General features: G+C 35.3%; 1 protein-coding gene across 7 annotated transcripts in view; it reads left to right on the top strand.

Annotated features, from left to right (window-relative positions):
• Window positions 1-200: 200 nt before the first annotated feature.
• The window catches only part of LOC306652051 (zinc finger X-chromosomal protein-like), a 36,005-nt gene continuing 21,232 nt past the window's right edge, over window positions 201-14,973 (top strand). For 3 of the 7 annotated variants that reach the window (XM_079125129.1, XM_079125124.1, XM_079125130.1), the window contains exon 1: window positions 1,183-2,959. The gene's annotated coding sequence lies outside the window, so the exon portion shown is untranslated. Of the gene's footprint in view, window positions 659-1,182; window positions 2,960-6,131; window positions 6,320-14,973 lie in introns of those variants that run through there. The other 4 variants (XM_079125128.1, XM_079125127.1, XM_079125125.1 and 1 more) reach the window with 4 other exon arrangements.

Here is a 14,973-nt window from a genome sequence, read left to right as displayed (position 1 = left end):
GGGTTTTTGTTTGTTTGTTTTTAAGGAAAGGCAGGAGACGACGAGGTTTGTTAAATTTTCTTTCTCCCACTCCACGGGGACGAAGGAAACATTCACTTCGGGAGGGGGTCTGAAGACCTGCAAACAACTCCAGCTGGCGCCGGCGGCCAGGACTGGGGCACAGAGGCGGTAGGTCTTCGGGGATCGGCCGTGGTCCACAGATACGATGTGGCACGCGGGGGAGATACACCTGGATCGCCTGCTATACTGCGGGGTCAGTGGACCACCGCGTGGACTTTACGGGCGACCGAGGCAGCAGCGCGTGCCGCACTGCCAGTGGGAGGGAGTGCGGAAGAGGGAAAGAACGTTGTGACTAAGGCCTCCGGAGACCTCGCGGTAGCGAGGCCGCTGGGTTCCCGGGTCGTGAAGCGACTGTGGGACCCACGGGCGGAGGAGGGGGCCGTCTATCCTTCCGCATTTTCCTGGGTCTCTCCCGGGCGGTGACGTGACGTGCTGACGGCGGGCCCGTGCCGGGGAGCTGGGCCGCTTTTTGTCAGCTCGGAGCTCGGCCCCTCCTCCCTCCCTCCGCCCGCCCCACCAGCCGGAGCCCGGCCCAGTGCTCCAGAGAAAGGCCGTCCTGCAGGACCCGGCACGGTCGCCGACTCTGTACGCCGGTCCGGTGAGTGTCGGGCGCCGCCGTGGCTGTGGGGCCTAGTACGCGCGCGGCGGCCTGGTCCCGGCCTGGTCGGCGGCCCGCAAGGCTCCCTTCGGGCGCTAGGCCGGGCGGCACGGGCGCGCGGCCCCGAGCAGGCCACGAGGAGGCCGCCGTGACCGACTCTCCCTAGCGGCTGCGGAAACGCGCTCATAATCGGGCGGGGGCTGGGGAGGGGTTGCCCGGAGGTCCGGGAGTTGGCTAAGGGGTCTCTGGTGGGCGCCACAGGCGACCAGGAGTACCGCGCGGGCACTAGGCCTGGCGAGGAGACGACGGCTGCAGGCCTGGAATTGAAGGCCGCAGGCTGGCTGGGCGGATTTCGCAATGTAAATGTCTGCGGGGGTGGGGGTGCGGGGGAAAGATGGCGGCGACTGGGCGCCTTCTGCGCGGAACCACCAGGGAAGTTGAGGGGTTGGGGGCACGCCATCTTGAAGGAAGCGTCTGGGGAAAAAATTCCACTACCGTCATTAGAGGGTAAGAGAGCAGGCTGAGGTTGCTAGCTCTAACACCAGATCCCCTGCGCGGTGGCGTGTGTGCGCGGAGGGGCGTGCTCGCTCTTTTCCGCGGCCACTATACTTGCTGTCTTGATGAGCGCAGAGGTTTCCGGCTTCCGGCGACAGTAAAACCTTTCTTCTATGCCTCCTGCCTCCAGTGCATTTCTACTGAGCAGCTACGGGCTGTATTGCCATGCTCAGGTTATCTCTCCCCCCAGGTCCGGAGGCTTTCCCTGATACTTGCAGCCACTTGAGTTCTTCGGGAACAGAGGCGGCGGGGAACCCCAGAAAAGTGAAGTCATAAATAATCAATAGGGAGACAGAGGAGGAAGTTTTCCTATACTTATTGACTCCTCGAAAATATGGAAAATAAAAATAAGATTTAATGGAAAGAAATATGAACTACTCTGATCCAGAAGAAAAGCGGGAATTATACAGCACGAAAACAGAGTAAAACACTTTTCAAGAACTGTATTTAAATAATTTGTGATCTTTGGGTACAGTTTTATTTGTTTTGGGTAAGAGTCTGATTTTCTTATTGGACAACTAAATGTACTAATGGGATTTCCTGTGCCCAAAATGGGCTTTACATTTTGTTTATTTAAAGTTCAACTTTACTAATACTTTTTATTGCATAGTATACAGTTTTGCTGGGAAATCGAAGCCCAATGTTAGCAGATTGAAAAGAAAGATTCTTAAACTGCAGAGCTTGACCGCAGACAGTTGGCTAGGATATCATGGGAAGAGGAAGTTTCCATTTGCATCACTAGGAAAATGCTTGATGGTGTTTTGATTAGTTTATTGAAGGATAGGTAAGATTTGTTAGGTAGAGTTAGGAGAAGGAAAAGGGGTATTACAACAGTGAAACGTTTTCAGCAGACTTCTTAGTTTGGCTAAAGCTGATGGTATATATTGTAAAGTGGTAAAATTTCAAACCAGAAAAGCTTGTGATTGTGCATGTAGCAGAACGGTGGCACACCTGAACTGTTAGTAGTCATTGTTAGCAGTTCTGACTCAAGTGACTGGAACAGTTTCAAACTTGAGGAATTATGAGAGCTGATACTAAATTGAATGTTTTTGCTAGTGAAAAAAATTATCAAGAATGTGTCTTTTAAAATATGACCTCCTGGATTGGTCCTATTTTTCTGTCCTTAAGTCTCACACCAGATGTCCATTTGCTCATACGTATTACACTCAAAATAGTAACCAAAACTTTGTCAGGTGAAAACTACAGGAATAATTTGGATTAAGAAACAGGTTGGAAAAGCAATCCCTAAACTTTAGAAGCTTTCAGTATTCTCCTGCAAACCTGTCCTAATGAAAGTAGTCACATCATGAGAGTAACTTATTCCTATAAGCTTCCAAGTCTGATGCTATGACTTAGGAAAGTACTAGATGCAGAAGTGCCAGACAACACAAAAACATTTTTTCCCCTGGAACTTTAGATATGAAAATCAGTTTTTAATTTTCCCAGCGTGTAGGAGGTCAGAAAAGTGATGCTCCATGAAAATACTGAAGGAATCTGGAAGTTCTCAGGTTTATTATAACAGTCACAGCTGAGGAGAAACAGTGCATTGCAGAAGTCTTAGAATCAGTTTGCTAATGCATTCTGTTTTTTGACTGTAGAAGTAGTTGCTTTATATCTTAACAGCTGAAGAACTATAAAGAAGATAGAATTGTATTCTGCACAGTACAGCAGCAGAAGGATGTTCCAGGACAGCAACAGTGGATATACGAGATTAAGATTAAATTAGACTCAATCATAAAATGACAGGTAAGTGTATAACTTCAATGGAGTTTGTCAGACATGATTAAATATAATTTTACTTATTTATTTACTTATCTGTTTTTTTGCCTGAAGTGGTAACCTTGATAAAACTGGTGGAATACTTTATTGACCCATTATTTAGGGCCAATGAGGTGTTAGTTTTTTTTTTTAAAACATGTATTTTTTCCAGGTAGATGCTCCTTTCTTGTATAGAACATGCAGTGAAGTTTCGCTAATCTTATTTGTATTTGTGCATGCTAGAACTAAAATTTTTGATTCAAGATCTTTGAAGTCTCTCATCCGTAACATTTTTTTATTTTATTTAACTGAAATAACTAGTATCTGAGGTAAATACTTGATCTCTTCTACTCTATGCTTTTCCTTTATTTCTGCCTATTTTGACCCATTACCTGAGAGTGCCCTCCTTTCAAGACCACTTATTCTGTTATGTTCTTCTATGCCCTTTGTCATTTGTTATATCCTATTGCCTTTTGTAAATGTTTATCTAACAAAAATCTCAGCTTTTTTCTGTTTACTTGTGTCAATACTTTTCCTTTCATCCCACTTTTTTCTGAATCAAATAATTCCAAAATTGGGAAATTGTATAGTGTATAAATTGGAGTATCACACACACAAAAAGTACATTTCAGAAACCTTGTATGTTTTGTCTGTCTCCTGTGATATTATAAATTAAATGTCAGATTTTTCTCTGAGAGCAAATAATCTGTCCTGTTATTTTAAGTCTTCTCATTTTTTTCCCTAGTTTTTAAAAAATTTGTTCTTTTTAGGTATGCGGGACAGTAGACTACTACTAAACACACACACACAAACACAAATACGTATATATGTATGTGGAATATAGTTCTAATTAGGATCCCATTACTGTGGTTATACTTGATGTGGCATTTTACTGGTGGTATATTAATATATGAACATAGGAGGGTTATGTCCTGATTCATTTCTGCTATTCTCCCATTCTTTACTATGCTTTACCATTCTCAACCTCTTATGTAGTATTTGTAGTAACTTACCAAATATTTCCTTCCCTATCTTATTGACATCCCCATTGACTAAAACCGAATTCACTTTACACATGGTAGGGGCCAGCAATATTTATTGAAAATTCCTTTCACACACCAGAGTTCCTAAAACAATTCTACTTCTTTCATTTCTGTTCTAGACTTTAAATTTTTCAGGCTTTTTCTTCTGTGTCATGTAGAAAATATAGATATTGTTGTTTTAGGACTTAAATCTATTATATTCCAACATTTTTGTTGTTTTCCCTAAACTTTGAAGATCCTAATTGTTTATTCTTCTTGGTACCTCTAGCAAAATGATTTAGCTTCTTAACATTAGTTCCAAAAAAATATACTTGATTCATTTGAATTGAGAAATATATATGGAGTTTGAATGGTTGTTATGTTGAAATCAAGTAACCAGATACCATGTTCTAAAGAGTATAAATATTAGGGCATATCATATCTGTTTTATGCCCACACATGATCAAAATACAGAAAATAGGAACATTACTTTCTCTACCGTGTATTCACCTCAGTAGACAGGAGTATGATCAGCCCATTCGTAAGAGAAAAGAATTATTTTTCAAAGTAATATCTTATCAAATATAGGTGTCTTAGAACTGTAAAATATGATGTCTAATTAATAGATTAGAAGCAAATTCCACCATCATTGTGTGTGTGTGTGTGTGTGTGTGTGTGTGTGTGTGTGTGTGTGAGGGAGAGAGAGAATGTGAAGATAGAACCCAGGTCCTTTTACCTTATAGGCAAGTGCTCTGCAACTGACTACATCCCAGCCCTAAAACCTGCTTACTAAAAGACAAATTTGAAATAAGGAGAGTTACAAAAAAATATATATAGGTTATCTTAAGCCTTTTTGGAGGCGGTAATTAGGATGAACTCAGAGACATTCAACCTCTAAGCCATACCCCAGCTCTGTTTTGTATTTTATTTAGAAACAGGGTCTCACTGAGTTTCTTAGTGCCTTGCCTTTGTTGAGACTGGCTTTGAATTCTCAGTCCTTCTGACTCAGCCTCAGCCTCCCTGGGATTACAGGCATCTTAAAGAGTTTTTTTAAAAAATTCTAAAAATTCACAATTATAATTAACAATATACTAAATATTTACTCAAAGATGTGGAAGAGCTGCTACTCTGATGTAACAAGTGTAACTTTTTTTTCTTTCCTTTTTACTTCTTTTATTTAAAGAAATAATATCCTGCAGGTTCAATTAAAAGACTGCCTTATTAACTTCCCATTGCTTTTTTCTCAGACCAGAATCCTCACATGTGTACCCAAGACAATTTGTGTTTTAATGTTCTAGAAAGGTCATATTGTACATGTCATTCGTATATTATTTTTACTTAACTGAATTTTTCAGACATACCCACATGTGTTGCATATATATGTGACTCTAGTTCATTCTCAAAATGCTGTGAGCAACAACCTTTTTTCATAAAACTGCTGAGAAGTTATTTACCTTTATTTTGATACTTCCTTGCATATAGTGTACAGTGGAGTTTTATTGAGACTGCATGACTTGACTTTCTTAAATTTTTTTTGATGTTGATAGATCTTTATTTTATTCATTTATTAAAAAATGTGGTGCTGAGAATCGAATTCAGTGTCTCACATGTATTAGGGAAGTGCTCTAACACTGAGCCACAATTCCATGACATGACTTTTCAAAAAACTCAATGACAGAGGAAATGAGGGATCCCTCTGACTCCTGAAAATGTTAAACTGTGCTGGGACTGTTGGTACACTCTTCTAATTCTAACAGCTCTGGAGGCTGAGGCAGGATAATTGCAAAGTTCCAGGCCAGCCTCAGAAAACTTATGAACTTGTTTGTAGCCCTAAACAACTTGACCTAGGGATGTAGTTCAGTGGTAGAACGTCACTGGGTTCAATCCCCAGGAGCCACCCTTCCCACCCACACACAAAAAAATGTTAGAGATTTGCAATAGAATTTTTTTTATCTTCAAAAATAATTTTAGTATAAATATCATTTGTGCTAGCACTTTTTGATTTATTATTTTAAGTTTATTAGTTTTAACAAACATAATAAATCTTTTAAAAATTAAGTGGTAGATAAATAGCAGTACTATAACTTACCTAAGGAAAGATCTTTGGATACAGTGATGTGCCATACTATTTTTTATAGTAGCTCAATTCACAGTAACTAAGCTATGGAACCAACTTGGTGCCCTTCAGCAGATGAATGGATAAAGGAAGTGTACATATACACAGTGGAATATTACTTAGCCCTAAAGAAGAATGAATATTGCATTTGCTGGATGGAACTGGAGACAACCATGCTAAGTGAAATAAACCAGTCCCAAAAAACCAAAGGTGAATGTTCTGCTATGTGGATGTGAACCTAAAAATAAGGGGCAGAGATGGTGGAGAGAGTTATACTGGATCAGACAAAGGGGAATGAAGGGATGTGAAAGGGTATGGGAATAGGAAAGAGAGTAGAATGAATCAGACAAAACTTTCCTATATTAAAAAACAACCAGTGTAACTCCACATCTGCACAACCAGAAGAATGGGAAGTTATATTCCATTTATGATATGTCAAAATACATTATACAGTCATGTATAACTAAAAAAACCAAATAAATATTTTTTTAAAAAAGGAAAGGAAGAACTCTTTGGAGTTCTTAAATTTTTCAATTTTAAAGTTTTGAGGTGAAAATTTTTTGAAAAAATACTAATCTGATTTATTGATCTTTATTCCAGTTTATATTTATTAGGTGGTTTATTTATCCAAGGTTCATTTGGGTCAGTAGTGTGCAACTCTGAAGCAGTGCTTCTGTGAACATCTTTATACATAATTTTTCTTCTTGTATTCAAATGGAAGTACTTTTGTGGTGTCAACTTTGCTGGGAATTGTTAAATTTTATTCATAATGGTATACATAGTTCCAACTAAATTGTGTATAAACCTCTCTATATCATTTGACAACTTAATTTTTTCTAGATTTTTGGGGATGAAATGGTACATTTGTTAGATTACTGGTGAAATTGAACTTTGCTACCTGCCCTTCTTCCCCATCTGTGGACTGTTTTTCCTTTTCAGTAAGTTTGTACAAAACTATTCTTGACCCAATTTTGCCCTTGGTTTGTTAATTTAGTATATTGTCATATGTTCTGCATAAAAATGACTGATTATATACATTGCAAAAGTCTTTTTTTTTTTGGTCTGTGACTTTGTTTTTCCTTGTTTTTAGTCTGTTGTTGAATAAGACTTAATTCAAAATAATAGCTTTAAATTTTTATATAACTTGTGTTTTTTGTGATTTAAGAAAGTCTTTCCCTGTCACAAGGTAATAAAAATTCTAGGGCTGGGGATGTAGCTCAGTAGTTGAGTGATCCTGGGTTCTATCCCTGGGACCAAAAAAAAGACAAAGAAAAAGTCTGTTTTGTTCTGTGTGTGTGTTTTTATTTTGCTGTACTGTGGATAAAACTCAAGGCTTCGCTTATGCTAGGCTAAGCTGTGTTTACAGCCCTTTTTTTTTTTTTTTTCTTTTTGTCTTTAATACTTTGTTTTTTCTTATTTATAACACTAATCTAAAATTTTGGGAAAAAAAGTTTTAGTAGGATTCTAACTTTGCCTTCTTCATATAGATTTTTTAGTTAAGTCTGCTATGTATATGTGTATTTCAAGTTGGTTTTGGCATGTAGAACAAATATTTTGGCAAAGAGTGTTTTTTGTTTGTTTTGGTTTTTGCTAGTAGTAGGCAAGTGCTGTGCCATTGAGCTGTACTCCCAGCCAATGTCTATTTTCTTACTTTGTATTTCTTATTTTCTTTTTTTTTTAACAGACTGCATTTTGATTCATTGTACACAAGTGGGGTACATCATTTTGTTTCTATGGTTGTACACAATGTAGATTCATACCATTCATGTAATCATACATGTACATAGGGTAATGATATCTATCTCATTGCACCATTTTTCATACCTCTCTCCCCCTCATTTTTCTGTATGTAATCTAAAATTCCTCCATTCTTATTTCACCCCCTACCTCCCACCCACTTATCAGGGAAAACATTTGGCCTATGGTTTTTTGGGATTGGCTTATTTCACTTAGCAAGGTATTTTCCAATTCCATCCATTTTTCTGCAAATGCCTTAATATTATTATTCTTTATGGCTGAATAATATTCCATTGTGTATATGTCCCAGTTTCTTTATCCATTCATCTGTTGAAGGACATCTAAATGTTGGTGTGGATGTGGGGCAAAAGGCACACTTTAAATTGCTGGTGGAGTTGAATATTGGTGCAGCCACTCTGGAAGCAGTGTGAAGAATCCTCAGAAAACTTGGAATGGACCCACCTTTTGACCCAGTTATCCCACTCCTCAGTTTTTACCCAAAGGACTTAAAATTAGCATACTACAGTAATGCAGCCACATCAATGTTTATAGCAGTGCAATTCACAATAGCTAGATTGTATTTCAGAGACATCAGTTTTCATCACCTTCAAAATTGTTTTTGTAACAATTTGTACAATTCTTGAGGCTTTCTTTATTAACATAATGACATTTTGTTTGTATTATCAACTCCCTAAGATACGTGTGTATGTGTGTGTGTGTGTGTGCGCGCGCGCACACATATTATTTTGTTTTTTAATATGTGAATCTAAAAGCCAGGAAGTTATAAACAGGTGAAACAACTGGTGGAACTGATTCGAATCTCACTGTGTAGCTCTTGTTGATTGTATTATAAAATACTGTGTTATTTTTCTTGCTATTGCGCGTAGCAATTTCAAAACATAATAATCACCATTATAATTTGTGATAGAAATTCTACTGAATAAATTATTCAGTCTTGCTGAAAATCACATGACTAATACATCGACTCAGATTCACTTTCTCCATTATATTTTTAACATCTTAATATCAGAGTATATTTCTCAACTGATGGAACAATGGCTATGTGGGCAGTGATCTTATGCAGTGATCTTGATGTAATATCACTGTCCATAGTATTCATGAATTGTTCATTTTGGAATGAGTTCATATGAATTAACATGCTATTAGATATGTTACTAATGTGTCACATGAATCGTTCATTTGTCATCATGCATACATTTTTGTTATTAATGTAGCTCACCCCTGCTAACCAATCTGATGACCAGGTAAAATAATTTGCCCTTGGAAGAGTAAAATAAATTTCAAAGTGAACAGAATCTAGTTTGATTGAGTTCATTATTATTATGTCAGAAAATAATTGGGTAACTGAGTCATATATTGAGTATACATTTATTGCTTATTTCCAACTCTGAAAAGAAACTCCTTAGCATACATTTGTGAAGTCCCAATTGAGTGCTAGGAGAGGGTAGGATAAGTAAAATAATATCTTATCAAATAAGAATATCAGCGTTAGGACTTGCTTAGTGTAGGTAATCTTTGACTTGAAGGCAGATTCCACTAGGATTGATTAAGCATGCTTCATTGCTAGCAATCTTATTTTGAGGACCCTTGTTAGAAAGAAATGGAAGTTATATAACTTTTGAGTCGAAATGTGAACCCAGAGTAATATTCTGAGTTAAGAAGTTTTATCAGCTCCCTAAATCAATTTCTTCAGTTGCATTTTTCATTCTGTATATGTGTAAGAGTGATTATTTTAAATTCTATAATATGTGTGTGTGTAAAATAAAAATTCTAAATGATGACGAAGTTTTTATTAGGCAGTGATTTTTATGAGTGATAAAGAAGGACTTGGTTCACCCTGCAGTTAGAAACTTCTTTAAATATAATGAAACTACAGCAATAATACTACGTAATGTAATGTTTCTTTTGTATTTTCTATCTAGCTATATTTTCTGTGAATAATGTTAGATATTCCTACTTTCCAGTGGTCCAGGTACCTTAAAGACATGCTTCCAATATTTTGTCTTTAAATATTGATTTTGAAATATTTGGGGGTTTTAAAATTTCTTTTTAGTTTGAGAGTTTTCATAAGTAGAAAGAGTAAAGTTGGGGAAATTTCTTTGTTGTATCTCTTAATCTTTTTTTTTTTTTTTTTTTTAAGGCATTCACTTTTAAAGTTTTAACAGTAAACTTTTGTCCCACACTAAAGGAATGTGTGTGTGTGTGTCTGTGTGTGTGTGTGTTCCTGTAGTTTTCCTTTTACCTTTCTTTTTGAAGCTGAGGATTGACCCAGAATGCTCTGATACTGAGATACATCCCCCCTTTTGTTTTTTATATTGAGACATCATCTTACTAAGTTGCAGAGGATAGCCTCAAACTAGTGATCCTCCTTTTTTAGCTTCCCAGTTCCCTAAGATTATAGGCTAGCCTCACTGTACACAACTCATTTTTCTCAGCCTGTTTTTATTGACATATATATTAATTGGGAAGTTTGTCTTTTCTCTCTTTTGTGAAATAGGCCTTTTTTAGAGATTAGTGATTTTTTTTTTTAGCAGTTATGTAGGAGTGATTTGTATATATTTATCTGTGGTGTTTTTGTGAGTAGATTTTTAACACTATTAGTTTCACGATGATTTTTTTTCCCCATTATTATGCTTTTGTTACCTATGTAGATTTCTAAATTTCTTAGAATTGAGTTTACAAATATAACTTTAAATATTTATAAATTTTTTATAAGATTACAAAAACATTAATATTTTTCATCTTTTTTTCCTATTTTAAAAAATTGTTACTTGTATGTCTGTTTTTGATTAGGTTTGAACATTTTTGTTGATTCCTCTTATCCACGTTTTTTTCTCCTGTGCTTTGAATTTATTATGCCATTCCTTTTTCAGTTTTGGAGTAGGGGAGAAGGGTGTCTTGGTGGTTTAGCTCATTAGTGTTTAATATTTTTGTTCTTTTTTTTTTTTGTAAAACTCAATTTTCTAAGCATACTATAATTGAAGATTTTTTTCTTGTACTTTTTTTTATTTTTATTTTTTTTGCAGGGGGAGGATACTGGAGATTGAACCCAGCAGCACTTAACCACTGAGCCACATTCCAACTTTTTAAATATTTTATTTAGAAATAGGGTCTCACTTAGTTACTGAGGCTGACTTTGAACTCTCCTCCTGCCTCAGTTTCTTAGGCTGCCCAACCTTATGGCTTTTTTTCTTGAACTGTCCTATTTTATTAGGTACTATTCAAAGCTATTATGTCTCACTGGCAGTATTTCCATTTAATATTAAGAACTAATACCTTTTAAAATGAGTGTTTCTTGCCTTGAAATCTGTTTTGTTTAATAACGGAGTCTTCTGGTTAATTGCCTTTGCTTTGTATGTGTTTTGTATATATAAAGGTCTGTTTCCAATAAAGATTATAGAAACTTAAAAATGTGAATATAGGTACATCTTTACACACACATATAAATATAAACAATTTATATAATGAAATAAGGTATAAAATGTTTATTGTATATGGTTTGTTACATGTTATAAATATCTGTACATATATAAATTTTTTTTAGAAATGCTGCATCGTAAAGAGCCTATGAAGAGAATTGTTTAAAATGTGCCTTGAACTGGGCTTGATGGTGCATGCACATATTTCCAGAAAAGTACAAGGATGAAGAGGCAGAATAACAATGGAAATTGAAGGCTATCCATATTAAATTACTATTTCAAAATTTAAAAAAAATAAAAATTCACTTAGCAGTTATTCGTCATCATGAGTCCTTAATCTCCTATTAGAAAATCTTCTCAATTTTTGTTACCATAATTTGTAATTTCTGTGTACCACTATTTTATTTGTATTCCTCTTTTTCTATTGTAGTGAATTGTCTTACCATTCTTTAAACAATTTTATGAATTATTTCTATTTTGTCTTTTTTAAGTCACGATGCTTAAATGTTAAACATCTGGTTTCAGAAAGGAGAAGGAAATCAGAATATTTCTTTTACTTTTATTTTAAACTTGTATTCGAAGACTTTTGTACCAGAGAGAAAGAAAATATGAAAATTTCTGTGCTCTGTGAGATAGTAGAATAGTAACTAAGGAAAAAAGATATTAAAACTTTATTAGATTAAAATATTACAAACATTAGAAAAAATTACAGTAAAATCAATTTCTCTTTTTGAGGATGTGCATTTTCACTTTATATTTACCTTGTTTTGTCATTAATGGTATATAGTATTTATCATTCCTCCTAACAAAAATGTGTGTTGAGGAACAGTTAGTTTATCAGATAAAAGTTCTTTATTTAATCCGTAATGAGATAGAGAATAAGATAATAGAGATTTTAAATTAAACAAATGAGTTGAAAAGTGTGTAAGAAATGTAATTGATTAAAATCCCAAATAATGAGGTAGAGTATTGATAACAATACTAGACCTGGTAGTTTGACAGCTTAGATTAAGTAGTTATATAATTGGGGTATTTTATGGCCTATGTGCCCTTGAGCAGATTGTTTAGCTTTTTAAGCTTCACTTCCCTTAATTAAAAAATGAGATTGTTAGGTTGAAAATTAAGTGGAGTGATTTGCAACACAGGGCTTAATAAATTTTTGCATGTAGCAAATTATGAAGTTCATCCTTTTTTTATCAATAATAGAAATTGAACCCAGGGACAGTCTACCACTGAGCTATCTGTTCTGCCCTTTATATTTTTATTTGAGACAGGGTCTTGCTAAGTTGTTGGAGTGTCTTACTAAATGGCTAAGGTTGGCCTTGAATTTGCAGCCCTCCTGCTTCAGCTTCCCCAGTTGATGGGATTATAGGTGTGTGCACGACTAAATGACAGCCTTTTTAAAGTGAAAAACAGAATAACTCGGGTGAAGTGCCCTTAAGTTCAATCCTGGAAACAAATCAGACCAAACAAAAAAAAAACAAAACCCCTATAATTCCATACCTGTAATCCAGAGATTTGGGAGGCTGAGGCAGGAGGATTGCAAGTTTGAGACCAACCTCATCACATTAATAAGGTCCTGAGCAACTTACTAAGAACCTGTCTCAAAATAAAAATGTAAAAAATAATTAGCTGGTAGGTAGCTCAGTTGTAAAGACCCTGGTTTCAATTTCCAGTACCCACGCCCCTGCCAGAAAAGCAAACGGAAGAGCTTAAAGCAAATAGGAATGTAAGTTTAAAGACTTAACACTTCTTTGCTAAAGAAGCTAGTAGTAAATATTCAGTATTGTGAAATAAATGTAATGGAATAATTTAAAATTCATAAAATATTTATTAAAAATTAAAGTTTTTAATTTTGTGTGTACTAAATCTAAGATCTAAAGGAAAGGAATAGTATGGTGTAGAAAAATTAAAATGTTAAGATGTCAGTTTTTTCCAAAGTAATTAGTTTTGTAATTGCTTATTTAGTTCCAATAAAAATCTCAAGAGTGCTCTCTAAAAAGAAATGTAAATGCCTACATGGCAAAGTCCACAGAATGCATATATAAACTTCAAAGGAAAAAAAAGCAAATTGGACATATATGTTCTTTTTTATTAAGATTGGTAAAACTTTTCAAAAATGTTAATCCTCAGTGCTTACTAAGGTTTGAGGAAATAAACACATTCACGTTTACTAGTAAAGGAATGTCAATTGCCAAAAGCCTTGTAAAGAGCAGCTTAATGGTACACATGTAATTTTTGTGTGCAAAATATTCTGAGTTCTTTGACTTTTTCCATGTAGGCGTATACATTAAAAAAAAAACACCAAGTTTGTTGGGCTTATTAAAGAAAACTAAGCAATCTTCCTTCATTTTGAATAATAAGTAATAATGTATTCCAGACCTTGCAATGACTGGAAGTGCAAATGATAGAGTACTTAATTCCTGTCTTCTGGGAAAAAGAAAACATTTTTGGGAACATCTGTCTTAAAATATCATAATGTAGCACTCCTCATTCTTCAAGAGCACAACCCCTCCTCCTTGACACTTATTCCTCCAAATCTGTAAGGACCCCACCCCCCACCCCCCACCCCCATATTTTGATTTGTATTTTCAGTTTGGTTTGCCAGTATTTAAACTTTGTAAGAATGGATGCATTAAAAGTGGTTATCTTTGTGCCTTTTCAGAGCAATATTTCTTGTGAGATTTATCTATGACTTTATATGTAGTAATTATTATTTTTGTTTGTAATCAGTTATATAAGAATTCTATAAGTGATTTATTCACTATGATGTTTAACTGCTGTACTATTTATACTCTGGAGCATTTTCAAAGACTACTATCATGGGACATTTCCTGTACATATTTTGTATTCATGCACACATTCTACTTAGATACACACATAAAAATGAATTTTATTAGGATTTTGGTGGAATACAAAGGCTAATATTTTTAAAAAGTAGATATTACTAGTACACTTTTTTTCAAAAACTTGTATTTTTCCATTTGCTAATCTTTTAAAAACAGTCTTAAGACTTGGCAACCTTTTTAGTGAGGTTTCCATTGTTACATAGGAATTCTTTTGACTTTAAGTATACAAATTTTTTGCTACTCTATTCCTGAAATCATTCTGTTTTTCTGTTATTTTGGGTTTCATTTTTACATTGTATGTAACTGAGAAACTTGACTGGCTTCAAATAGTAATTTGTCCTGAATTTATTCATCTTTTCTAATGATATTGGTTATTAGATTACATTGTTAAAAAAAACAGTAATGTTTAAGGGTATCCTGGTCTTAATTCTGACTTTTTGTGAAAATAATATGTTGTGTTTATCCTTAACATCAACATGGTATTCTCTTTAAAGGAATAGATCATTTCTTTATGTGAACTGATTCATATTATATAGACACTACATTGCAGCAAATGTGGGCTGGATGTGAAATTCTTTTTACACATGTATACACATATTTTTACTATGTTAACGTATTTTTTTATCCATTGGGTTATTTATTATTTATCCATTGTTTTGTGTCTTTCAAAAAGAAAGTGTTGGATGTTAGCTTTCCATCATACATTGATACTATCATAAGTTTCCTCTCTAAATATAGTCCAGTAGCTTCATCCTTCCATTTTTGAAAAATGTTATTTTACCAAAATCTGTTTTTTTTCCTTAAATAATGAATGACACTTGCAAGCATTTGGCTTAGA

Source organism: Sciurus vulgaris, assembly GCF_902686455.1.
Source record: "Sciurus vulgaris genome assembly, chromosome: Y".
Classification (NCBI taxonomy): Eukaryota; Metazoa; Chordata; class Mammalia; order Rodentia; family Sciuridae; genus Sciurus; species Sciurus vulgaris.
Note: the sequence above shows the minus strand (reverse complement) of the source record. Positions and strands in the feature narration are given on the sequence as shown.